We start from the raw sequence: 26,240 nt of genomic DNA, 5'->3' as shown, positions 1-26,240 counted from the left end.
AACTCCCCACCCCTTCCAAGGTGTCAGGTCTTGAGATAGAACTGGAGCTTGAAAGGGAAGCCCTGGATTGACAGAGGGTTGATAAATCCATCACTGCAGTTCGAGCTTAAGATGAGAAAAGGAAAAAACTCCAGGAGGTGGCAGTGTTGCAGCCACACAGGTCTGAGATACCACTTCAACTTCTTATACAGAGCCTAGCAACAGGAAGGGTGGGAATGGTGGAGGCCATAAATCCCACAACCTTTAGAAAATCCCTGGCAGTGACCAAGGACAGAGGAAGAAAGACTTGGAAGGCTGTCAGGAACAGAATCTTGAGGGCAGGGAGAGATACCAACATTGGAATGGCCTGAAGCCTGCAAGGAAAATATGATCATGGAAAGACATCAGGACTGATTTCTGGAGGTTTATGTCAAACCACAGTCTGTGTAAGAGAAAAAGTAAACTGAAGATCCTGCAGCAAACAGCTGGGAGAAACAGCTACAATGAGCAGATCGTCTAGGTATGGGAAAAATCTGTATGCCCCGAAGCCTGCCAAAAGCAATGACAAGAGCGAGGCCATTTGATGAATACCCTTGGAGTAGTCGAGGCGCCAAAGGGCAAAACAGAGAACTGCACAAATTTCCTAAACGGAAGGTGAACAGGAATATGAAGGCAGGCATCCTTGAGATTCATAGAAACCATGAAGGCCTGGGGAAGAACAGGAGGAAACAAGGTCCAAAGGGAAAACATTCAAGAAGAAGGAATCTTGAGAAATGTGTTGAGCAGAGAAAGATCCAAAGTTGGTCTCCGTGTACCCTTCCCTCCTCCTAAGAAGCCAAAAACATTCTAGAGAAAAACCCTTTCTCCACCTGGGGAGGGGGAGGAATAAGATGAATAGTGCCCTGATTCAAAGGGGACTGCAGAACCTCTGAAAAATGAGGAAGCTAGTCTTGAGAAGGCTGAGGAATGCCTGAAAAGGGAACCATGAAGCATCTGACAGATGAGAACCCAGGAATCTAAGGTGAGCAGATACCAGTTATGATGAGACAAGGGACCTGGCCAAGGGGAAGGGAAGGCTAAATGTTAAATAGAACCAGGTTTGTCCTGAAAGGAAGATTTCTTAAAGGAAGATTTCTGGGAAGGAGTGAGTTGACTTCGCAGGAGGAACATGCCTAAAACCCTTTCTACCCTTCAATGGGAGATGAACCCATGTACGAACAAAAGCAAACTTGGAAGGATAGTTCCTCTGAAACTTGAGAATAGGGAAACAAACATGCTTTAGTTCCGGGAAGGGCTTCCCCTTACCCGGAGGGACTTAAGCCAGCAGCAACTGTCCCAAAAAGACTTCTGTTATCTAGAGGAGCTTTCAAAAGTTTGGTCTTGATATCGGGCAAAGCCTGAAGAGTCTGGAGTCAAATTTCATCACACAGCCAAAAGCAGCAGCCTGTGAAAAGGTATCAGCAGCATCACAGCTGCATTTAATTGAGTGACAGGCAATGTGAGAGGTGGAGCATAACAGAGAAAGGGAAGAAACCTTCCCCTCAGACAGGAAGGTCAGATTCTACCTTAGAAACCCGAGAAAGGAGGGCCAAAACATATCTGTCATACGAGTCTGATATTTAATGGCCCTAAAGGACAAGGTGGAAGCAGTGCAAATCTTCTTGTCTAACCTTTCTAGAACCCTACTACCCTTACCAGAAAGGAGCAGCTTAGTAGAAGGAAACCGCTTACAGGACTTGTCAGAAGAGACTGAACCACAGAAGGATCAGCAGAAGGGCATTTATCAATAAATTTGCAGCCCTCAGGCACCTTGCACAACCCATCCGGCTTCTTTGGTGCAGAAGGCTGAGAGACAGGGAAAACAGAAGCTGCAGAAAAGGTATCCATAAGGACAACCAGAAGAAGAGGGACTGCAGATGGTTTAGGAGACTCCATCTGGGAGAGATCATACCTCTTGAGTATCAGAGACCCGAGAGCACAGCCACTTAAAGTAGTCCATCATGCATACAACAGTATCCCCAAAGGACAGGTCTTTCAAAAGGAAGGCTGCACTTAAAGTATCAACTTCCTACAAACTGTAGACAGGGGTGGGAAGAATAGGCCAGGGAGTCCTCCCCACACAGTACAAATCCTCACCTGAGGAATGCAATTCTCTAGGCTTCTTGACTGGAGTGGAAGCTCGGGTGGTGGGTGTTAAGAACAAAGACCCCTTGAAAAGGCTTTAATGTAATCAAAGCATTAAACAAAACCCAGAGTAAAACTCTGCCATTCACACTGGGGATCCTCTACAACAGGAGAAATATACTTAGTCTTCTACTGCTTTTTCTGCTGGACATCTTCCCAAAAAACTCTAAGGTCAGAAACCTGAAGCAACTCTAATGGAGGTAGGACTTAACTCTCACTATAGTTTAAAGAATCCCCCTTGGTCCCTAGGATATCAATCAGCCGAAGTTCCCCCTCAATGTCAATTGCAAATGTTAGAAAAGCGTCCAATGATGTGCAAGAAGTTGGATCAATGTCAACCTCCAATGGGGTCACAGCAGGGGAATCCAAAACAAGTACCGAATGGACTTTAGGGCTTTCACTAGCCTCTAGACATGCATCTTGGGGAGATGGACAGCAGTCGGACCGGCTGACTTTTGGACGCCTTCTTGGCAGACAGCTGGCCCTTTGGATGAGAGGAATCCACCACACCTCAGTAAACAGCTTAATTCATTGTTTTTCAATATATATGGACAAGGAGGAGAGGTGACTGCACATCTTGGGCACAAACGTCTGGCATACAGCACTACGTATGATCGTGGGCTGCACCCACGCAAATGACACCGGTCATGATGGTCTTTACTGGGAATCTGCCTCCCACGCTGATATCTTCCCTTTCTGAACATGAAAACAATACCAAATAACAGTAAACAAAAAAGAAACCTCAGACAAGACCGAAGCAAAATGAAAGCATTCGGCAGCAAAGAAGTCCTGAGCATGTGCATCCATACATCCCCTTTATGTCCTACATCTTGCACAAGGAGCATACGTGTGGCATACAGTGCACCTATAAGAACTAAAGGCTTTGATATACTGGAAGAATGTTGGGGTATCCTTGGCAGGAGATCCCTTGGGTGAAGAACACTAAAAAAGTGATATGGAAGGGCATCCACTGTTGCATAGGACACAAAGGAGTTGCCACAATTACTTTTGAAGGAGCCTTTCTGAATCTACAGAATTACCCTGGTTATCAAGGAGCCTTTCTGAATCTATAGAATTACCCAGGTTATCAAGGAAACTTTCTGAATCTATAGAATTACCCTGGTTATCAATGAGCCTTTCTGAAACTATAGAATTACCCCGGTTATCAGTGAAGACATACAGAACAATTTCTGTGCGTGGGAGTGAAACAGCATCAGTCTTCCAGGTCTGCTTGCAAGGAATCCTGGAACAGAAATTGTCTGTTGTAAATAAAAGCAAACAAATATTTGACATGTTCCTCACAGCTGGATCAATTCCTGAAAAAGGCCATGGGTTTAATTTCCATAGCTCATCTGCAAAAGGATACTGATATAATGCCCCCTTCCCAGTTTATGTACCACATCACTGTGGTGTTACTTATGATTGCTAGCAGAGGCCTGAAATTCAGAGATGGCTTAGAGATTTGACAGCATTCATAACTGCCAGTATTTATTTAGCATGTGTGTGTTTGTCTCCTCTGCTGGTTCCACCAACCCTGAACGGTCACCCCCTAGAAAACGGCCCCCAAGCAAAGCCTGAGGCATCTGTTACAGACCGAGTAGGAGCTGGAAGGGTGAAGGGGAACCTAGGTTGAGTTTCAACTGGTCCATCAAGCAAAGTAATTCCCTTATGACAAACCCCAAAACTGGAACCTGGCCAGAGGAATCATGAGAATCACAGAAGCCACGTACCCTAAAATCCAGAGATTATTCTAGGCTGTAGAATCAAACTGGGTGGAGAATGCCAGAAACTGTTCCTTACACAGATGTATTTTGTCCTGCAGGAGAAAGGTCCACATGAAGGACATATCTAGAGGTCATCTTGGAAACACTATCCTGTGACAAGCAAAGAGGGAATTTAAGTAAATTCAGCTGGAATGTTATACTAGGAAGGAGATCCTTTAACCAGGTCAGACATTCCTTACATGTTAAGAGTTTGCAAAAATACAGTCAGTCTAAACATGGAAAATATGAAGGTCCCGAAATCTGCAGTGGGCTATAACTGGAGCCAGACTCTTTGTAAACACCCTTGGGGCTGCGGACAGCCCAAAGTGCAAGCAGAGAACTGAAGAAGATAGCTCAGAAAAAATCTTTAAAGACATCTGAAATCTTTAATAACTGGAATGTAACAGTAGGCACAGTTTTGTAAAAGTTGCAAAGAAACCAAGAGGAGGCATGAGGGGTAGCAGAGACTGAACGGTAAGCATCTTGAACGCTGGAAATTTGATGTGAAATTTCAGATAATAAACACAATGAACTAGTCTCCCAAGTATGTACTTCCTTCTTTGGCAATATAAAGATTCTTAAAATCCCTTCTCTGACTTGTATGAAGTGACTGACTATAACCACTGGAGACAGCTTATGATCTAGGCTTGGAGAAAACGGGGAAGTCTAGTTTGGAACAGGAGGAATCCCCTGAAAAGGAGGATGGTGCTCCCACTGCCAAATGTACCCTTTATGAATGATTCTCTAAACCAGCACTTCTCAAACTATCCCTGGCAAAGTACCAGTTATTTTTACTTCCAGTCAGTCACAGACTAGTACCAACATAAAAATTGCAATAAACAGACTAGGGAACAAAGATATACAATGTGGAACCCACATCACCTCAATCAGTCTTCTTTGCACCCTGTCTTAATGCTAAAGATCAAGACTGGTCAAGACTGCATTGAAATAACGGAATTAAGCTGGGGGGAGGAGGGTCTGGTGACTGCTAGGCTCCCAGAAGCTATGGATTTCTAGATTTCTGAGGTTCATTTTAGACCTTTTTCCAACCTTATGATCCAATGATGGCCTTAATTTTGACTAAAGAAAAAATCAGTCTTATTTTCTTTCCAGGAAAAAATAAGTTGTGTTCAAGCTAACAAAAATATTTAACAAACAGAATACAAACAAGCACAGCTGGAAACACTTCCTAAGCACTCCTCTGACATGTTAGACTGGGATTAAAGCAAGAGCACAAGCAGCCACAATCGTACATTTAACACTGTTACTGTCACACATATATACATCATGGCTCCTCACTCCTACCCCCCCCCCCCCAAGAGAGTTCCACAATCCTCATCCAAGGGATCAAATTTTAAACACTGTTCTCATATACACAAAGTCGCCTGAATGATCAACAAAACTCATGCCTGCCATTATTTAGTGACTACAATCCACACCAATTTGCCAAAAAAATGCAACTACTGTGAAAAACGCACCAAAACATGAGAAAAGATCAGAGATGGCAGAGAGTAATGCACTCTCCACAAAAGCATACCACACACACAATTATAACCACTACTACAACCATACACATACTGATACCTGTGGTGCAATCAAACTAATGCACAGATAATGGGCCAAAAAGTCATGTTCTTACCATAACATTCCATGTTTGTTGTCGTTTATTGCGCGCCTTCCTTCTTTCTGATTGGGTTCAGAGTCTATCTCTGCTCCGACTAGGCCACTTCTGAAGCTCGAAGAGTCCTTACTGCCTCGAGGCTAACACCTTATCCCAGCATGCATAGTGGTAGCTACCCAGACCTTGTTTATGAGAACCACTAGATAGGAAAATTATGAATTACCCAATAAAAGAGGTAACTAAACAAAGCCTCCTTGTACGGACAACCATGGTGACAAGGAGTATACCAAAGGCTGAAAGCAAAGGAAACTCAGCCAACCAAAAAAAGGGAAATTCCTCTCAATCATCCAGGATGTGGGGAAGGAGGGAGGGACGCAAGGAAGGAAGGCGAGATAAAGGACAACAAACGTGGAACATTATAGTAAGAACATAACTTCTTTATGTTATGTTGTCCATCTTGCCTTCCCTCTTTCTGGTTGGGACAGCGCCCCCCGCACCTAAATCCTGGGTGGCTCACTGGAAGGGAGACCTCAGAACCGTGAAACCAAAGAATGCCCTGTTCCGAGAGGCCATGTCCACTTTGTAATGAGTAATGAAGGTATGGGGGAGTAGCCCATGTTGCTGCCACACAAATAGTATCTAAAGGAAGCTTAGCTTGAAAAGCTATGGAGGTAGCCAAGGACCTAGTGGAATGTCCCCTCACTTTTCCCGGGACGGACACATTCCGAGACTCATAAGTATAAGTAATAGAATTGGACAGCCATTTTGAAAGAGTCACTTTGGAAACTGGTGAGCCTTGCTTGATCTGAGAGAAGGATACAAACAGCTGATCTGATTTTCTGATGTCCTTGGTCCTTTGAAGATAAAAACGTAACTGCCTGTGGACAACAAATGTAATTTGTACTCTGCCTTGTTGCCATAATTTGGAAAGAAAACAGGAAGTTCAACTGACTGACTCAAATTATACTCTGAGCAGACTATTGGTAAAAAGGATTAGTTCTAAGAGATACTCTATCCTTGTGAAAGATCATATAAGGAGGGTGGATGGAAAGTGCCTGTAACTCAGAAACCCGCCTAGCTTATGTAACAGCAATCAGGAAGAGGGTTTAGAGGACAAGAAGCGGCTGGTTCAAAGGGAGGAAGGATCAGAGCAGCTAGTTCCAAGTTTAAATCCCAAGGATGGAGAGGATCTTGGATAGGAGGCCTTAAAAGTGTAGCACCTTCCAAAAAGGACTTGCATAACTTACGGGACATGACGTTAGAACCTAGAAGGCCCACATGAAAATTAGAAATAGCAGCAGTTGAACATAAATCGTAGCAGCCGCTGCTCCATTTTCAAAGGTTTCTGCCAGGAAGTCCAAGATTTTTGAAACTGAAGCTGTAAAGGAATCGATGTCTTTTTGCTCGGCCCAGAAGGAGAACCTCTTCCATTTACTAGCGTAAAGTTTCCTAGTAGTTGGTTTATGGGAAAAGACTAAGATATGTTGAACCATAGGTGAGATATCAGGGAGCCTGATTAGGATCGGAAGTGGAGAAACCAAGCTGTCAGCTTGACAGTTTGAATGGAAGAATGAAGAGCGCCCGACTGATGCGTCAGGAGGTCCGAAACCGGTTCCAAAATCCAAGGCTCCTCTCTCACGTAATGCCAAAGGAATGGGAACCATATCTGATGAGGCCAGTGCGGGGCAATGAGGATCAGCTTGCAACTCAGCGATTTTGTTTTCTGAAGAACTTTTGGAATTAAAGAAAAGGGGGGAAAGCTTAAAGAATCCCGGGGGGGGGGGGCAATCATGGACCAGTGCATCTCTGGTTGACTGTCCCGGTGGAGGAACTAGGGCAAAGTAGCTGCTGCATTTGTTGTTTAGGTGAGAGGCAAAAAGATCGCAGCATGCCTGGCCCCATCTGCGGAAGATCATATCTGCTACATCTTGTTTCAGAGACTACTCGTGGGGCATGAGAACTGCCCTGCTGAGCTTGTCCGCTATCACGTTGGACTTCCATGGAATGTGCGTTGCAACCAGAAAACCCAGAGAGGAGATCGCCCATTGCCATACTCGAAAGGCCTCCCGACATAAGGGCTAAGATTTGGTTCCACCCTGTTTACTGATGTACCACACTACTGACATTTTGTCCATCTGAATTGCTATATAGCCCAAAGGGAGAGAGGCATGAAGTGCTTGCAATGCTAACAACATCGCTCTCATCTCCAGGACATTGATGTGCAAATGGTACTCGTGATGCTGCCAAGTTCCTCGGACTGTCTGCCCCAGATAATGCTCCCCCCATCTGGGAAGCATCCGTGGTAACTGTGGCTACCGGATGAGGGGCTACAAAGGGTCTGCCTAGGGTGACTAGGAGAGAGTGGAGCCACCACTGTAGATCTTTCTTACAAGTGTCCGTGGTTAAGATCATGTGTGACATCGGTAAGTACTGATACGACCAGAGTGAAGAGGCAAAATTAATGCACAGATAATGGGCCAAAATCATATTTCAGCTCACTGCAAAATGCACACACAGTCTGCTCTCTCATTATCTTAGTTCAAGAATTTGTCTGCACTTAAAAAGTTGTTGGACAAAAGTTTTAAACTGCATTTTTTTGAAGCATAAGTCATAATCATCAACCACCCCCCTTCTTCCATTTTCTACATAGGGTAGGGATGTCATGTCAACTACAGCCATCTCTATTGAATGCTACTCTCCTGCTTTCAACACTCATGCCTGTCAGGTCTTCTCTCTCACAATCCAATCAGCTCTTTATTGGACGTCCTCATTTCCTCTTGCCTTCTTCCTGTTTGTCTCAAATAGTCACCACACTTGTCTTCTGCTTTTCGGCAAGTAACCAAACCCTGCAATCTTTTGTTTGATCTTTCCTGCAACTTGAGATGCTTTGGCTTCTGCTCTTGTCTTCATTTCATCTGTCCCACAAAGTGCATCCTACCCATCTGTCTCAATACTTCATCAACTTTAGCATCCTTAACTGGTATGCCTTTACTGTCCAGGTTTCTGTACCTACAGTAGTACTGACCACACCACTTTTCAGCTCTTTTGACATTCTTGTCATATACTACACCTAACCCATACTCACAGTTGGCTGCAGTCCCTCTGATTCTAGCTTTTATCTCATTCAGACTTTCCATCTCTCAACCAACCCTCCCAGGTATCTGAAGCTGTTAATCTGTTCCACTATTTTCCCTTCTTTCTCAAATTTTTTGCTTCTTCTGAACTCCATCATCTGCCATTACAACTGCCTCATCTCTAATCAATTTCATCCCACGTATCTTCAGTTTTGCATTTCATTCCCTATCCTTTGCTGAAGTTCTTTCTTAGATGCCACGTGTAATGCCACATCGTCTGCATACAGCAACTTTGTTGATCTGCCCCCTCTGACCTGTTTGCTAATGTAGTCCATCACCAGTATGAACAGCAGTGGGCTCAATGCTGAACCCTGGTGCTCATCCACTTTCAAAGCGAACCACTCAGAGACCAAACACTGTTCATACTTGACTCGGTGTATCCTTATACGTAGCTTGCACTACTACTACCAACATTTCTGGAACTCTGAACCACCGTAGAACTGCCCAAATCAGCTTTCTGGAGACCTTGTCATACGCTTTCTCCAAGTCTAAATGCCCAGTCGGACTCTTTACACATCTCTAGCTTATTCTCAACTATTTCACTGCAAACATCGGGTCAGTTGTGCTGCATCCTGTTCTGAATCTGAACTGCTCATCTCTCATCTTAAACTAATACGCAGAGTAGTAGCAAGTATCAATTACCTCCTCTATAACTTTCATACAATGTGACAGGAGTTTGATACCTCTGGACTGCCTACAACTATGAATGTCACCTCTGTTAAACACTAGCATGTTTACTCTCCAGTCATCTGGAATATGCCTCTCTCTCCACACTGCTATGAGTACCTTCAGGAGCCATTTCTCCCCCATTTCACTGAGCATCTTTACCATATCAGGACTTTTTTCCTGGATACTCACTCTTACTACTACAGCTATGACTCCCATGGAGACCCACTGCTTGACAAGCAACCAAGGGCAGAGACAAATGCCCAATTTTGCTTTGGAGGAAGGAAATCCTCAGAGCCAAAACTAAAGTGTATTTCATCCACTAATGGATGCTACTAGGCAGTTCCCCTGACCGATCATGGACAGCTAGCTGCTGTTAGGAGAAAAATTAAAGGTATATATTATAACTCCAGAAATGTAAAAAGTTGCCCACCTTCAGCAACTAATAGGATAATAGGCCACATGCATTAAGACCACTCAAGGATTAGACACTATCAAAACTACTAAACTGGACCCAGTCTCAGTCTCTGAGGCACAAGCACACTTTGTTGTCATCAATTAACTGCCTTCAGGTATTCCCTGGTACAACAGCAGTAAGGAAACGGAAGACTGTCACAGTCAAAACTTTCTTACAGTTACTAGATGGAGTTTACGACTGACCTGCCTGCCTCGAGCCTTGGTAGGGGGGGATTGCTAGGTAGGAAATGTTAAAGATGCTGGCCTCTCTTCTCATAGATCTAGCATTAAATACATAAAGTACATTTGTGTAAGAACTTAACAGTAGATGTCCCACTGATCACTGCTGCAAACAGATGAGTTTTCAATGCTGATTGCCTGGGCTGGGATGCCAAAGCCTAAACGTTCCCAGAAGTATGTGTATGACCTAAGCTTGCAAGTGGTACATAAGCAGATATATGAAAGTAAAGCCTCAGACTATCTCCAAGCCAGCAACCTGAAGACATTTATTCATTTATTTTACACGTTTACCAGGAATGTCTGGACTGGGCCAATGGCCATTTTTCAGCAGAAGCTTGGGGAGAAAAGCTCCAAAGAACTAAACATACAAAATATTTAACAATGTTCACAAATCATACCGCCATACAATACTTACAACATAGTACAGATGGCATAGAGAAAGCACAGTATGTAGGTTGTGACAGACAATTCACATATGATGACTTAATTGTAAGGTAAGAGAGTTAAATAAGAAGTAACATTAACACAGTGTTGATACTATAGGTACATTTTCAGCATAGTTTAGTACAGCAGCATAGCCAGTTCAAGAGGTGCTCTTTTAGTAGTTTGAATTTGGAAGTGTTGGGAGTGCTAAGTAAGGCTTGTGGGTAAGGAATATCATAATTTAGCAACCAGGTTTGAGAAGAGAATCTCCATGGATTACTGGATCTGAGAAGAAAGCAGTCATTAAGGAGGGGAATAGCATAAGGACACCCCCCTCCCCAATGGTGTCAGACAGGGCAGCAGAATAACGAAGAATGGAAAATGACAAAGGTGATCAGGACGACACTTACTGTTATGGTAAGTTCTTCCACAACTATACCAAGGTCAGACTGAAACCACTGTTGCAGTACTCAAATAGGTGATTCACAAAACTAGAGAACAGAAGGGTGGATGGCTGAGAACGAGAACTGACCAAAAGGCCAGAAAGGAATGACCTGGCAAAAGCTGCCCTAGATCTGGAAAAGGCATCTATTCTGTAGTGTGTAGTGAAAGTGTAAACAGAAGACCAAGTAACAGCTTCCAGGATGGTTCTGGAATTTACCCCTTTGTAGAAAGCTCCAGAAGAGACCACTGCTTTAGTAGAGTCAGCCCTTTGGAAAGGGGGGGGGGGTGAGGATTTGCCATGGTGAGTGTAACAAAAGGAAATGGTCTTAGAAATCCAGTTTGGATACAAGCTGGCCAACCATAACCATTTCTCTCATGTATTCTATCTGTCTTACGAATAGACTTAGTCTTATCTAAGTAGAATCAGTTGTCTTGTGCACATCTAGGGTATGGAGTCCTTTTTTCCCAATCCACAGAACATGAGTGAAGTACACAAACTAATGGCATGGGTAAGGGGCATCTCATTTATAACCAACCATGAAAGATGGGTTGACCTTCAGGGGCACACTGTCCTTATGGGAAATAAAAGGACAATCACAAGTGAATGCCTGTAGTTCTGAGATTCTCAGAAGAAATGAGATGTACCAACAGAATTGTTTTCCAGGTGCAGAATTTGAGAGTTGAAGAAGCTATATCAAATGGAGGCAGAGTGAGCTTTCCCAGCACAAAGGTGAGATCCCAAGGGAAGGCACAAGTTTTCTTGGAGGGTTTAAAGGCAGAAACCCTTTTAAAAACTGCTTGACCTCATACATGGACTTAACAGGCAGAATGAGAGGGAGACAGACAGATATACCAGAGCATCTTTCATGAGCTCCCCACAAGTTGGATAAACAAGAGGAACCTCTGATTTTACAGGGTCCTGATTGCTAGCCCAACTCCATATTGAAAAATCTCAGTCATTTGGCTACATAGGATTTTCAAGCAGTGAGTCTCCTTGCCTACTGGAGAACCTGGAGCACATCCTCAGAAAACTGGTGACTGGAAAGGATCAGAATCCTACTGTCCACAAAGTTAAGTTTAGGGATGATAGGTTGGAGTAAAGCAATGAACCTTTCTGTTGTGTGATCAGGTCCACTTTAGGGTATCTTGTGGTGATTGTCCCTGGCTAAGTGAGAAGGCATAACCAATGCTGCCTTAGCCAAAAGGGAATCACCAACATTTTTTTCTTTTTCGATCTTTAATAAACAGTTTGGTAGCAAAAGTGGAGAGAAAGTAAAAAGAAGCTTTCTTGTCTAATTGAAGGATACTGCATCTGTCATCCAATCCAAGATGAGACCTTGTGCAAAAGTGGGACAGAAGTTTGTTGCTCTTCGATCTGTGGTGTACCCCATCTGTAGACTATATCTAGAAAAGCAGACTTGTTGAGCATCAGATTGTGTGTGTGTGCGTGTGGGAGCTTATATGGACCTGCTATGGGAGTCTACCAGGATGTTTTCCTGGGATGGAATGTATACCACTTGAAGGGATACCTCTGTCTTGATGGCTAGGTCCCAAGAAATATGAGCTAACCTGCATAACTGGTATGGTCCGGTTACTCCTTGCTCATTTATGTACAACTGTTGCACTGTCTGAAAACTCTTAGATGTCCTGGCTTCCAGAGGTGGAAGGATACCTGTAGGACCTGAATGAGCCCCCTTCTCTCTTTTAGGCTGTGCTCTTCCTTGAGACTGGACTGCCAACAGCCCTGGACCTTGAGGATTACTGTCCATGCCACCCAAGCCTCATCTCAGGTGTCTGTGTACAGCTCTTAACCATATCTCTCAAACCTTAATCATCAAAAATTTGGACAGACCCATAAAAAGTAGGTATAACTGGCCAAAAACTGGGACGCTGATTAACATAAAAATTGCATATATAATCATGTAACCTCGCCACTACAGTGGCATCATAGGATAACATGAAGATTGAAATCAAATTATGGTAGACATTTGAATTTCAGACTTCATATTCCTCAGAAAATACACATACATTTTTTCAACCATTCAGCAAGTCCAGCGGACAAAGAATACTTTTCACACAAAAGTAGACTACAAGTTCAAAAAACATGAACAAGCTAATACGTACAACATTTACATATTCAGACTGATTTTTCCTATCCAAAAACTTTGGAAGACTGGGTCTGGATAATTGACGTTTCGGATAATTATTCTACTGTATATTATTTTGACACTGCCATTTGACAATGAGTGTGACTCTCGGCATTCTTCTCTTACACAGTAGCTAGCTCGCAGTCACATATCAATTTCAAAAATGGAAATACATCTGAACAGCAGAAATGTACAGCATATCAAATACATAGCATTTATCAATTTAAATATAATTCACCAAAACCAGCTCAGAGAAACAGCAAAACAGAACCTAAAATTAGAACACCCCTAACAACTTGTCCAGTAAGCAATGTGTTGAATGATGCCAATGCCAAATCTGAGTTTTAAAAAAAATTGAAGTCTCACACTAGAAGTCCCGACTGACTGATACACAGCTACTAATTGCAATGTCACCAACCACGGTTTGAAACTGAGAGACTCCTGTAGTCCCAGCCACAACACGGAAGGCCAACTCCCAGTGTGCCAAAAAAAGATAAAGGCCATCTCAGAGTTTGGTAGGCAGTCAGGCACTGCCTCACGAAGCTGAAGTCATTACTCATGCCCCTGGAGATTGCAGGGCATGTTGGCAATAGTGATGACATCAGCCATATCTTAAAATTGTAAATAAATTTAAAAAATGGGAATTGAAGGGAACACTCGGAAATTCATGGCACCCCATTAATTTGTCCTTAAAACTGGTAAATACTGAGAAATTTGGTATGGTTGAGAGGTATGCTGTTGACTGAGTCTGCACCTTGAAAGGCCGGCTTGGATAGAGGTTAATCTGCGCCACCTACCACAGGACGTCGTCCTTCAGACAAAATATGAAAGATCTCTCTCTCTCCAGGGGGGAGGAGTGTTCAGACCATACATTTTTCAAATACCACTAAAATTTCCTCATCTGCTACCTGGCTAAAGGAAGCACTGGAACAGCTGCTGCCATGTAACTTAGCACTCTGAGAATCTCAGAGGAAGAACAAGCTTGAAGAGATGAGAGGTACTGAAATTAAGTTGCGAGGCTCTGCATCTTTTGGGGCAGGAAGACCTGCATGTTTTATGTCTAGTCTGCAACCCAAGAACACAAGGTACTGTAGTAAGTTAAATGGAAGATTTAAGCTGACAGTAAATCCCAGTTGTAAGAGGAGGGTTAAGAGTAAACTACAGATGTTGCAGTAAGACCCAAGGTGAAGAAGTCTGAATTAGTAGATCGTCTAAGGTATGGGAAGATTTGTATTCCTAGAGTCTCTTGCAAAAGGCTATAACTGGAGCTAGGCACACAGTGAAGACAATGAGGACAGTACAAACCCCAAAAGGCAAACCAGTAAACTGCAAATGGGATGAGCCAGTAGAAAAATGCAGGAATTTCCTGCAAGAAAGGCATACAGAGATATTCAGGTATGTATTCTTCAAATCCAAAGAAATTAGAAAGGCCTGTAGAAGGATAAAGAGGTGAAAGGTCTGAAGAGATAGAATTTTGAAAGTGGGTACCCTTGAGGAAGGTGCTGAGCTGGGAGAACTCTAGCATGGGTCTCTACTGTTTTTCCTTTCTTGGTACCAGAAAGAATCTGGAGTAGAATCCTCATCACACAATCTGAGAACTGGTTTAATTGTTGCCTTGAAACCTTGGGTCCCAGAGAATGGAAGGGAGAAGATTTAACTGGTTGCATGGAGGAAAATGCCTTCGAAGAGAGGTAGTTCCATCCAGGACATACTGTAGCCTTCTTTTGATTGCGAGTACACACTTTTCTGCAGTAATCTTTGCCCAATTTAAAATGGGAAGACTGAGCTATTTTGAAAGGGGGAGGGTAGTGGGTGGAGTCACACTGACTTATCTGTGAAGGGAGGCCTCCCATATCTAGGATCCCTTTCAGGTTTTTCTGGAAATTTTTTTCAGTGCCTTCTTGTGTTTGAGATCTATGCTCTCTTCTAACGAAAGAGGTGAGCTTGGCAGTGTAATTCCTCCAGTATCTGGGTACAGGGATAATGACTGGTCTGCTGTCTTTCATAGTTTTACCTTACCCCTGCAAAGTTTTGAATAAACTAGCTTCCTGTTTTCCAAACAGAAGTTCTCTGTTCAGAGGGGAATCTAGGGAGTTTAGCCTTGAAATTTTCTAGAAGGGGTTAGTTACCTAACCAGACACATCTCCTAATGACTGAACCAGTAGCAGCTGTTCTGGAAGAGGCCACAACAGCATCATAGTTGCATTTTACACTATGCCTAGCCACTTGAAAGGCCTGTTACCAGGGAACAAACTTGTTGCTTGGAGTCTATGCTGACATGTCTGCCACAGCCTTGTTCAAATTATGCAGAGATAAATATTTATTCACATGAGACTGATGGTCAAGTACTCTGCAAATCAGGGTAGTAGTACAGACCTTTTTCCCTACCTTTCCATAGCTTTGCTGCCCATGTCTCAAGACAGGGCATGAGCATTTGGCAGTAGTTTAGACTAAAGCTAAGGAAATAGCTGATGAGTCAGCTACAGGATTCTTAAACAAGATCTTCTGGGACTTTGTATAATCTGTCTGGTGTTTTGGAAGCAGGGGCCTGAATCTGGAGCTGTGGACATGGATATCTAGAAAGGCCTTCAGGACTAGAGGGACAGGGAAGAGGCTGGGGTGCCCACCTCTAAAAGGCTACAGTATACCTTTTGGATAGCAAGAGACTTGCTTAGACTCTGCACTCGGTGTTTCATCATATTTATAAGGGGCTCTCTGAAGAATGCCTCTTCCACAGAAGAATCAGGAGAGAGAAGAAAAGTCATTCAAGGGCACCTCACCAGAAGGAATATGAGCAGAATAAGCTACGAAATGGATATCAGAATTAGAGGTCTCCTCCACAGATGAAAATTCCACAGTAATCTTCTGTGGAGTGGGTGGATGAACTGAAAAGTAGGGTGACTTATGAGCCACACTGGGCTCGAACAAGCCCTTAGAAAAGTCCAACCACTTCTTTTTCCCTAGGAGTACAACAGGGAACATGCTTGGTTTTCTCAACAGGTGGCAACCACCTGAAACAAGCATTTCTTCCCATACTACAATTTGAGGGATGCCCTCTGGTCTCTCCAAACGAATGATCCTCTGTTCTCCCTTCTCTGTCAGAGGACCTTGTGTCTAAACTTACTGGTGCTACAACTCCATACTAGTCTCCAATCGAGTTACAGAAGGCATATGGGATAGTGTTTGATGTACCATGGGTTTTGCAACATCAGCAGATACGTCTGAATCAGACTGGGCAGAGAGCCTCAGGCCTAAGCCACTTCACCTTTTCCTTGGGAATGGATGACACACCAGGTGTGGATGGATCTGTCATCTTAGAATGGGCCAATCATTTGAAAACCTGGGTCTCTAAGAATGTATTCTTAGACAATAAATGGGATTACTGTCCTTGAAAATGTTCTTACAGACCCAACATTTCTAACAGGATTTGTAGTAGTGTTTTGTACCCAGGCAAAATAGGCACTGGGAATGGAGGTCTTTGTAGGGTATCTGCCTACAGCACTCACACTTTCCCCCTCCTAGCTGACATCTACATCACAGGAAACAATAAAAACAAGGAAGGTTCCTCAACAGGGTACTTGTTTGAATTAGGAAAACCTTACTGTATAAATGACCACACAAATATACCAATGGGTGCAAGACCTGGGTTCAGTCTGGCAGCAAGACAGTCTAAGGATTTACACTTACACATCTGCTTAAGTACCCCTACACTTGTGAAATGAGGTCATACATAGGACATACACTGAGAAGGTTTAGGTTTTGGTACCTTGTCTGGATGTCAGAGGTGAAAACCCATCTGTTTGGAATATTGTAACAGTGATTTCAGTCATGAAATCCTTCATATCTGCAAAGTGGTCCACCTTCAATAATTCACAGGACCAAATCACCAACATATGTGGGTGGCCTGCCAGAACATATCCTTTTTTACCACCATACCTGCAAATGTGAATTGTGACCTAGATGCGATAACCAGCTAGTAAATGTTGGATAAAAGCATTCATGTTAGTGGATTTGGCTGCAACAAAAATCGGTGGAAGCATTCTATGTAAAACAGCAACTGTGTCAGGGTTTGGATGCCCACCAAGGACAGTGTCACAAAACAGACCTGGAGTATGAATAAGCATACCTGTTCCAGGGGATATCAAGACAGGTCCCGATGTAGAAGGTACTTCTCTGAGGTTGATGGAGTTTACGTTCTCCCTGCGACTCTGTGGGGATCGTTCCACCTCTGAAAAACATGCGGTTTCCATCTCCAACTCACCAATGAATTAAGCTGTGGGCTACATGGTGTTCCTAAAGGGGGAAGAGTCGTACAGATCAACCTCTTTGGCCATCTACTGTGGTGCATAGTATCCTTAAGACAGGAGAACACAGACTGAGCACTGAGGCAGGGCTAGCCACTAGATGGTGTAAAATATGGCGCTAGGTGATTTGGTAATGTTGATTAATGTCGCCAAATGGGCATGAGTATTGGAACATAAGTTGGTTGAGGACCCAGCCTACTCAGACATATACCAGGGGACCCATGCTAATGGAAGAGATGCATGTGCCCCCTACTGGCCAGTGCGTGCCAATCAAAAAGCTCATCAGCCCTGGGTCAGTAAGCTACTGGCTGGCTGGTGTCCAGTTGTCCAGCCTAGGTTACCTGGGATAGCTATGCTGACCAAACGTTGGACGTAAAACCAATCAACCTGCCAGACATGAACTGAGAATGGCTGCACTTAATGTAGGCTCACTGACAGGACGCAGCTTGGAAGAGGAGAACATGATATGGAGGCTGGACATCCTGTGCGATGGATTCTACTATGGAGAAGGCTAGGCTAGAAATGGTGTGGGAATTGTGGTGAGAGGCTTCAGAAGGCAGTGAAGGATATCAGAATTAGAGTCATGGCAATCGACCCCAGTGTAATTATAGGGCAGTATTCATAATCTCAGCCTATGCCCCGCAGCAGGGTTGCAATAATGAGGAAATGAATGCATTCAGACAGCAGTTGCAGGACCTACTAGACAATGCAAGACAACATGAATTGATGTTAACAGGGGACTTGAAAGCACATATTAGGATAGACGAAACAGGATACAAGGACTGCCTGGATCCACATGGTTGGGGCAACAGGAATAAAGAGAAGACCATTTTAGACTTCTGTCTGGCAAATGGCTCGATAGCAGCCAACGCATGGTTCAGAAACAGCAAGTCACAGGATCACAAACAATCAACATACAACTACTGTAGACTTCTTCCTAGTAAGGAAGGGCACTGGGGTAGAATCAATGATTGCAAAGTCATCCCCGGTGAAACAGTTGGCCCACAGCATAAACCACTGGTTGCCACAATCAGCTGCAAGCAGTGGTCTGAGAAGGCTCTAAGGTCAACAGAATCCAGACTGAAGACCTGGAAGTTGACTTGAGTGAAAATATAACAGTTCAGGGAAACATTCAGGGCACCCCAGAAGAGGAGGAAATAGGTGGAGTTGAATAGCAGCACTTCATAACAGCCAGTCAAATATGAAAATATGGTACATAAAGAAGGCCGGTATCGGAATGCAAAAGTTCAGAAGTCATCAAAAGAAAGGTGTGCAGGAAAAAGTGAGAGATAGCAAAGACCAACCAGACTAGGAAGGAATACTGGCTGGCTAAGAAAGGATTTTCAATAGCAAAGAACAGGGTATCAAAGGAACTCTACCAACTTCTGGAAGGTGACAGTAGATGGCACAAAAACAATCGGGTTACAAGGCAGAGACAGAAAAATAGTCAGACACCCTTCATAAGGGAAGACAGCAACAACCTGCTCACTAGTCAATGGGACATCAAAGGCAGATGGAAGGAGTATTTCCAACAGTTTCTGAATGAAGAAAACCCCACAGAAGTTTTACTACCCCAGACACTGCCTACACTGAGAGAAGAGGAGCCCACCCTAGAAGAACAGCACTAAAGAAAATTAGCTCAAAGAAAGCAGTAAGCTCAGACGAAGTCGCAACAGATATGACAATGATGCTGGGTGAGAAAGGGGAGAAATGGCTCCTGACGGTACTCAGCAGTGTGGAGACAAAGCTGTATCTCAGATGACTGGAGAATAATTATACTCATGTCAGTGTACAAGAACAAAGGGGACATCCACAATTGTGGTCAGTACAGAGGCATCAAACTCCTGTCACAATGCATGAAAGTTCAGGAGAGGGTGACTGATGAACAGATACTTAGAGCAGAAGAATGTAAGATGGGAAATTAGCAGATCGGACTCAGATCAGGATGCAGTACAACTGACCCAATATTTGCAGTGAGGCAGATAATTAAGAAGACAGAGATGAGAAAAGAGTCCAGCTGGGCATTACTAGACCTGGAGAAAGCATATGACAAGGTCTGAAGAAAACTGATTAGAGAGGTACTGCAGTGGTTCGAAGTCCAAGAAACACTGGTAGAATTGCAGCAGGCTATGTACAAGGATCCAAGGACTTGCATATGAACAGTGTTTGGTCTCACAGAGGGGTTCCAAGTGGAGGAGGGTGTGCAGACATGTTCAGTGCTGACCCCACTGCTGTTCATCCTGGTGATGAACTACACTAGCAAACAGGTCAGAGGGGACATATCAACAAAGTTGCTGTATGCAGACAATGTGGCATTACAGGCAGACTGAGCAAGAACTTCAGCAAACGTTAGGGGAATGGAATGCAAAGATGAAAGGATGCGGAATGAAACTAAGCACAGATAAGACAGTGGTAATGCAGCACACTGAAGAAAACAGAAGCAGCTAAGGATTGAGACAGAAGGGAAGATGGTGGAACAAGTTAGTAGTTCAAGTATCTGCGAGGGATGGCTGAGAAGTGAAGTCTGAATGAAGAGGTCAAAGCTACAATCAGAGGGGGGCTGCAGCCAACTGGCATAGAGTCTAAAGTGTAGTGCATAAAAGAAGAAAGCCAAAGAACCTGAAAAGTAAGGTGCACAAGACAGTGGTGTGACCAGTACTACTATATGGTACAGAAACGTGGGCGGTACAGGTACAGCATCTGAGGAAGCTACAGGTGATGAAAATGAAGTGCCTGAAAAGGGTGGTAGGATACATATTGTGGGACAGATGAAATGAGGACACAAGAGCAGAAGCCAAAGTAGCTCCAATTGCAGAAAAGATCAGAGAGAACAGATTACAGCGGTTCGGACACATGTGCAGAAAAGCAGAAGACAATCTAGTGAGGAGGATTTGAGACAGACATGAAAAGGGTAAGAGGAAATGAGGTCGTCCAGCAAACAGGTGGATGGAATGTGAAAAAAGATCTGCAACAGTCCGGCAGAGAGTCAAAGAAGTCAAAAATGTGGCACTGAACCAAAAGAGCTGATGACAGCTAACACGACACCCAGACCCGATGTAGAAAATGGAGAAAAAGGGAGTTGATGATGGTGGCATGCATCTACCACACGTCAATTTACTAGTATTAAATTGAAAAAGTTTTCCAAACTCAGGTTTACTTGGGGAATGGGGGGGCATGTAGAGAAGTGCTTGTTGTCTTTATCATTCAGGCCTATTACTTGTGACTTCATGGAAAAATCAGAGTGATGGGCTTGCTCTGCCCTTTGCAACATTTTCAAGTTTCGAGAATTCAGAAAACGGGAATTTTGATGGCCTCTAGCTGCAGGGGATGACCTAAGAGGTTCCTAGGGGATGCCGATAGCATGACAAGGGCTTCCTCAGCACATTCAAGATATCTATATCACACATGCACATATTATAATACAGATATACACACACAAATATACACAAATGCATGTACACATATACATGTGTGTGTGTGTGTGTGTATATATATATATATATATATATATATATATCTATGGGCCCTCTTCAGTCGATCAAACGTTTATAAGTTCAAACCACATATGGCAGAAACCATATGTTCGAACTTGTAAAAGTTCGATTGGACTGAATGGAGATCTCCAAACAGAGCGGAAAGTGAAGATTTCCCATTTCCGCAATGCAGTGCGATCTCGGAGTTGGTATATTTAAGTAAGGGGGTGTGGGGGGTGTTTAGTTTTGCATTTTTTTGTTTTGTGTTTTTATTTCAGTGTTCGAACTTTTATGACTTCGAACATATGGTCTTGGCCAAATGTGGTTCGAACTTGGACACGTTCGATCGACTGAAGGGGGCCTATATATATATATATATATATATATATATATATATATATATATATATATATATGTGTGTGTGTGTGTGTGTGTGTGTGTATATATATATATATATATATATATATATATGTGTGGGTCTACCCGAGATGGTCGACGAGCCATTTGGTCGACAATTCATTTGGTCGACAGGCAGATTTGCCCCCCTCCCCAATGTTGTGCGACTCTGGAGTTGATATATATAGTTGGGGGGGGCACAGCCCCCCACATTGGGGGGGTGTGGGGGGTGAAGCCCCCCCACATAAAACTGCTTGTCGACCAAATGAGTGTCGATCATATGGCCTGTCGACCATGTGATAGGGATCCATATATATATATATATATATATATATATATATATATATATATATATATATATATATATAATGTGTGTGTGTGTATGCGTGTGTATATATGTATGCATGTGTATATATGTGTGTGTATGTGTATATATGTATGTGTATACATATATTACATATGTGTGCGTGTGTATGTGTATATATTATATATATGTGTGTGTGTGTGTGTGCATGTGTATATATATATATATATATATATATATATATATATATATATATATATATAACACACATATAAACACGCACACATATATAAACACACATATATAAACACACATTATATACATATAAACACACATTATATACATATATAAACACATTATATACATATATAAACACATTATATACATATATAAACACACATTTTACATATATATATATATATATATATATATATATATATACACACACACACACATATACACACTCATACAAAGACTGTTGAGCACGCTGTAATATCTGCAACAAAATGTATTGTTCCGCTGATGCAGGCAATGGGTGCAATAGCACCGGTTACTCTGGAGCCAGCCCTGTCTGTGTTTGCTCCAAAGATGCTTTCTATAAAGTAAAATGGGATGTTAATACAAATGTCAATAAAACAGATCAAGCAAACAAGGAAGGATTTGGATGGGAAATTGTCGAGGGGCAGGGTTGAATATCCTGACACTTAAAGCAAGCCCTGCATAAACTGCGCTCAAAACTACACTGGTTTCAAAAAAGGCAATGAAGTAACAGACAGCAGATGGCCTGGGGTGACATCACTACCATGAAGTCCATCTGCCTGCAAGTCACTTACCAAAAGAGCAGGCCTGAATACCAGTAGTCTCACTGCAGAGAAGCTATGCTATGTGCTGAGAGACTACATTAGTGAAGAGTAGATAAAAAAAAAATACATAGTCTGTAAATCACCCCCAACAAAAGGCACGACTGTGAAGCTAGTTTTCTTTCTAACTTCTTACATCACTTTTGTTAGCTCTTTATTGAATATCATGGGGGGTATATAGTCCTAGGATGAAGCAGTCTCTGGATGCCGCTGCAGTTCTGGGTACCATGGAGTAGACTAATTATTTATTTCCCATTGCCTCTTTTGATGAGAAGACTGTGAAACATACAAGATCTCAGTGCTGACTGTAACCAAACCAAGGTGGGTTCTGAAATATGTGCCTGTTGTGAAGGCATGGGTGGAATGAAAAACATCTGGCCCACATATGCCTAGAAGAGGGGTGTCTTTAGTGCCAACATTGAAGCTGTGTTTACCACAGCTTTCAATTTTCCGATTTACATCCAAACAAACGTTAACTAAATTTCAAACCACAAACAGTAACAAAAACAGGACCACCACTGTCAGGACAAAACTTCTTTAATAATAAAGCGTTCTGGTACCTCAGCTTCTTGCCTTCTGCTGGAACATTTTTACATAGGTTGGTACTAGGCTATTGGCCCAAGGGCCTAAGTAAGCCTAGCCAACAAAGTTCCCTGGCATACGCCAACCCAAAAAAGTTAATTTCCTGTGCCCCTGTTGAGCAGAGCCACAGAAATGATCTCCGGGGGTGTAGTTCCTATTTCCCATCCACTCAAAGATTTTTCTTGGAGTGTTAATGAGGAACTTTGCTTGACATAGATGGGTAGCTTGTTCCAGAGTATGGGAAGTCTCCGGGACAGGAATCTATCCCTCCAGCATGTCGTTTATTGTGGTGACAAAGTTTAGGTCCCTAGAGCGTGTAGCTCGGAGGGATTGGGATTTCTTTAGGTGTAGCATGTCCAATACCTCTGGGTTTGACATAGCTTTATATGTTAGGCAGAGATCACCTCGGAGTAGGCGATATGTTGAAGAGTAAAGCTGGAGTTTGAGACGGTCAGTGTGGGGCATCTGTTTGAGGCCAGCAATCCTCTTTGTGAGGTACTTCTGTGGCCTTTCCAGCTGCTGCAGATGTCTTGTGAGGTACATTCCAAAAGGGCCGTTGTACTCTATAATGGGTACAATGAGTGTCAAGTAGAGTGGAACAATGACCTCTTTTCCTGGATGAGAACCCTTTTGTGATGGTGTGCCACGTAGAAGGATTTCCTGACTACTGTGTGCCACGTAGAAAGATTTCCCGACTACTGTGGCAATGTGATTATCAAAGGAGAGACTACTGTCCACCTGGGTCCCATGGTGTCATCACACATTCTGCGTTAAGAAGACTGCCACCTATGTGGTAGTTCATGGGTACAGTTTTTAACCAAAGGGGATAACAATGCACTTTTTGGCATTAAGCTTGAGGCCATGGCTCTGACACCAGGCATCTGTCTCAGTGAGGCCCTTCTGTAGGATGTCCACATCATTTGGGGGGACTACTATAGCTCCTAGTTTGCAATCATCTGATAACTTTGATAGCCAGAGGCCTTCTGTGTTAGCCTGTACTTCAGAGAAATAGATACCTAACAGGAGAGGTCCCAGGACTGAATCCTGTAGTACTGCACTTGTCACGGGTTTAAAGTCAGACTTGGAGTCTGCAACATTTACAGTGTGGGTTCTGTCAGTGAGCCAGTTGGCAACCCATCTTGACACACAAGGATTTTTACCTAGTTTAGTGAGTTTAGCTAGAATTCTAGAATAGGGGATGGTGCCGAAAGCCTTGGCGAGGTCAAGATAGGCTGTGTGAACCACATTACCCTCGCCTACGGCTTTGGTGACTGCCTCAAAGAAGTCAACCAGGTTCAGGAGGTATGATCTGCCTTTCACAAACCCGAACTGGGTGGGGTCCAGAGTTTGGCGGTTACCAATGTGTTTATGAATTCCATGATAATACGTTCCACCGCCTTGCAGACCAGGTTCGTCAGGCTATTAGGCGATAGTTCCCAGGATCACTGATGGCTCCCCCCCTTTGTGGAGTGGGATAACTATTGCTGTGCACCATTCAATGGGCACAAAGCCTGACATAAGGCTATGACTGAATATGGTGCTTAGGTGGGGAGCCAGTTCATTCTGAAGTTAGTGTAAAACGCAGCCTGGGATGTTGTCTGGTCCCATGGAAGCCATGTTTTTGGAGTTAGAGAGTGCTGCTTTTACCTGTGTAGTTATGATTACAGGGACTCTGCATTCTTCCTGTATAGATATGGGCCCTTTAGAGGGTGAAAAGGGGGGTAAAGTTAGCACTGAACCTATCTGCTAGGATGTTGGCAATATCAGTTGGTTCTGTAATTTTTGTGTCACTGTGCTGTAACTCGGAGCAGATCTGGGTGTTGCCATTGAGATTCTTGACATAGCTATAGAATGCTTTGTGTTTGTCCTTAGAATCAGTGGCGATCTTGTTTTCATAGCTAGCTTTGGAGGATAAGGGATCTCATCTTCTTACTGAGGCTGACCAGGGAACTCCTCCACTCATGGGATTTTACTCTCTTTTGCAACAGTTTTTCTGTTGTACAGTTTGTTTATGGCAGGGGACCACCAGATTGGCTTCCTTTTTTAGGGGATAACGTCTTGGCTCTGTTTGGGATAGCACGATCCATGCACTCGTGTAAGTGCTTATAAAGTGCAGATATGTCCCTATATATACTATTCAACTTTCAAATAATTCAATTAATCATCATTCCATTAGATAATTGAACAATTATATTGCAAATGAGCCAGTTATTGAACATTTCTTTCAGTCTAATACATTTAATTTAAAGACACATTCATAAGCCAGTATATTGAGTATGCTAGCTTTCAATGAAAAAATATATAATTAACATACTAAATGCATTTTATAAATTTAAATCATTTTTAAATACTTTTAAATATTTTTAAACACTTTTTAAACAAAGTTAATTAATTCCATAGATTACAAAATTTAAAGTGCCATGTGCTTAAATAAGTCACAGGTATTCAATGGGGTACTTGTAAGAGGAAAGTGCACTATTCTTTCTTTATTCAACATCAACTGATTTACTACAGTTGTAGAAAAGAAAACAGCAGCACCCAAACACAGCTAAAACCAAGAAAATTCATAGCAGTTTTATTGAAAAGGTAAACGCTTTTAAGGTTGTTATAACTTTGACTCAAGACAAGCGTGGGGGTGACTTTAGGAACTACATGGAAAGCTGTGAACTTTCTTGGATCATTACTATGCAGGCGGATAAGTTTCCAGGCATCAATGGCAGAACTTCCATTAAACCTATCCTAAAAGCTAGGGGGCTCTTTAAATGACATCCTGTTGTTTTAATATATGTCTCAGTGCTTGTTTTCTATTGGATGTTTTGAATGGTTAATTGATGATGCTCTAACTGTTGAGCTGTTTTTGTTACATTTGGTCTCATGAAGCATAGTGAATGTGTGAAAGCGCTTGCCTCCAATAAAACTGCTACGAATTTTATTGGTTTTAGCCGTGTTTGGGTGCTGTTTTCTTTTCTACATTGTGTTTTTGTCCACCAGCACCTTTTGTTCCCGGAGGAATGTTTTCTACATTTTGATTTACTATCGTCGTTTAAAAATATGAATGTAAAGCACCTTTTTCCTAACAAATTCACATATACAAAATGATTTATATCCTCATGCATCTCCATCTCCCAACCCATAATAATCAACCCATAACTATATGCACGTTCATTTTTTTCTACCATTTACTGTAATGCATCCCAAAAAGTTCTTACATTTTTATATTATATTTCCAATTTTTTATGATTAATAGCCTTAACTATGATGTGC

At 42.7% G+C, this 26,240-nt stretch overlaps 1 protein-coding gene across 1 annotated transcript in view; it reads right to left on the bottom strand.

Annotated features, from left to right (window-relative positions):
• GSK3A (glycogen synthase kinase 3 alpha) overlaps positions 1–26,240 on the bottom strand; it is a 1,198,873-nt gene that overhangs the window by 404,444 nt on the left and 768,189 nt on the right. The gene's annotated exons all lie outside the window — the stretch shown is intronic.

Source organism: Protopterus annectens, chromosome 8.part0, assembly GCF_019279795.1.
Source record: "Protopterus annectens isolate FY-2018-M chromosome 8.part0, PAN1.0, whole genome shotgun sequence".
NCBI lineage: Eukaryota > Metazoa > Chordata > Ceratodontiformes > Protopteridae > Protopterus > Protopterus annectens.
The sequence above is the reverse complement of the archived record's forward strand: the minus strand, read 5'-3'. Positions and strand labels throughout refer to the sequence as shown.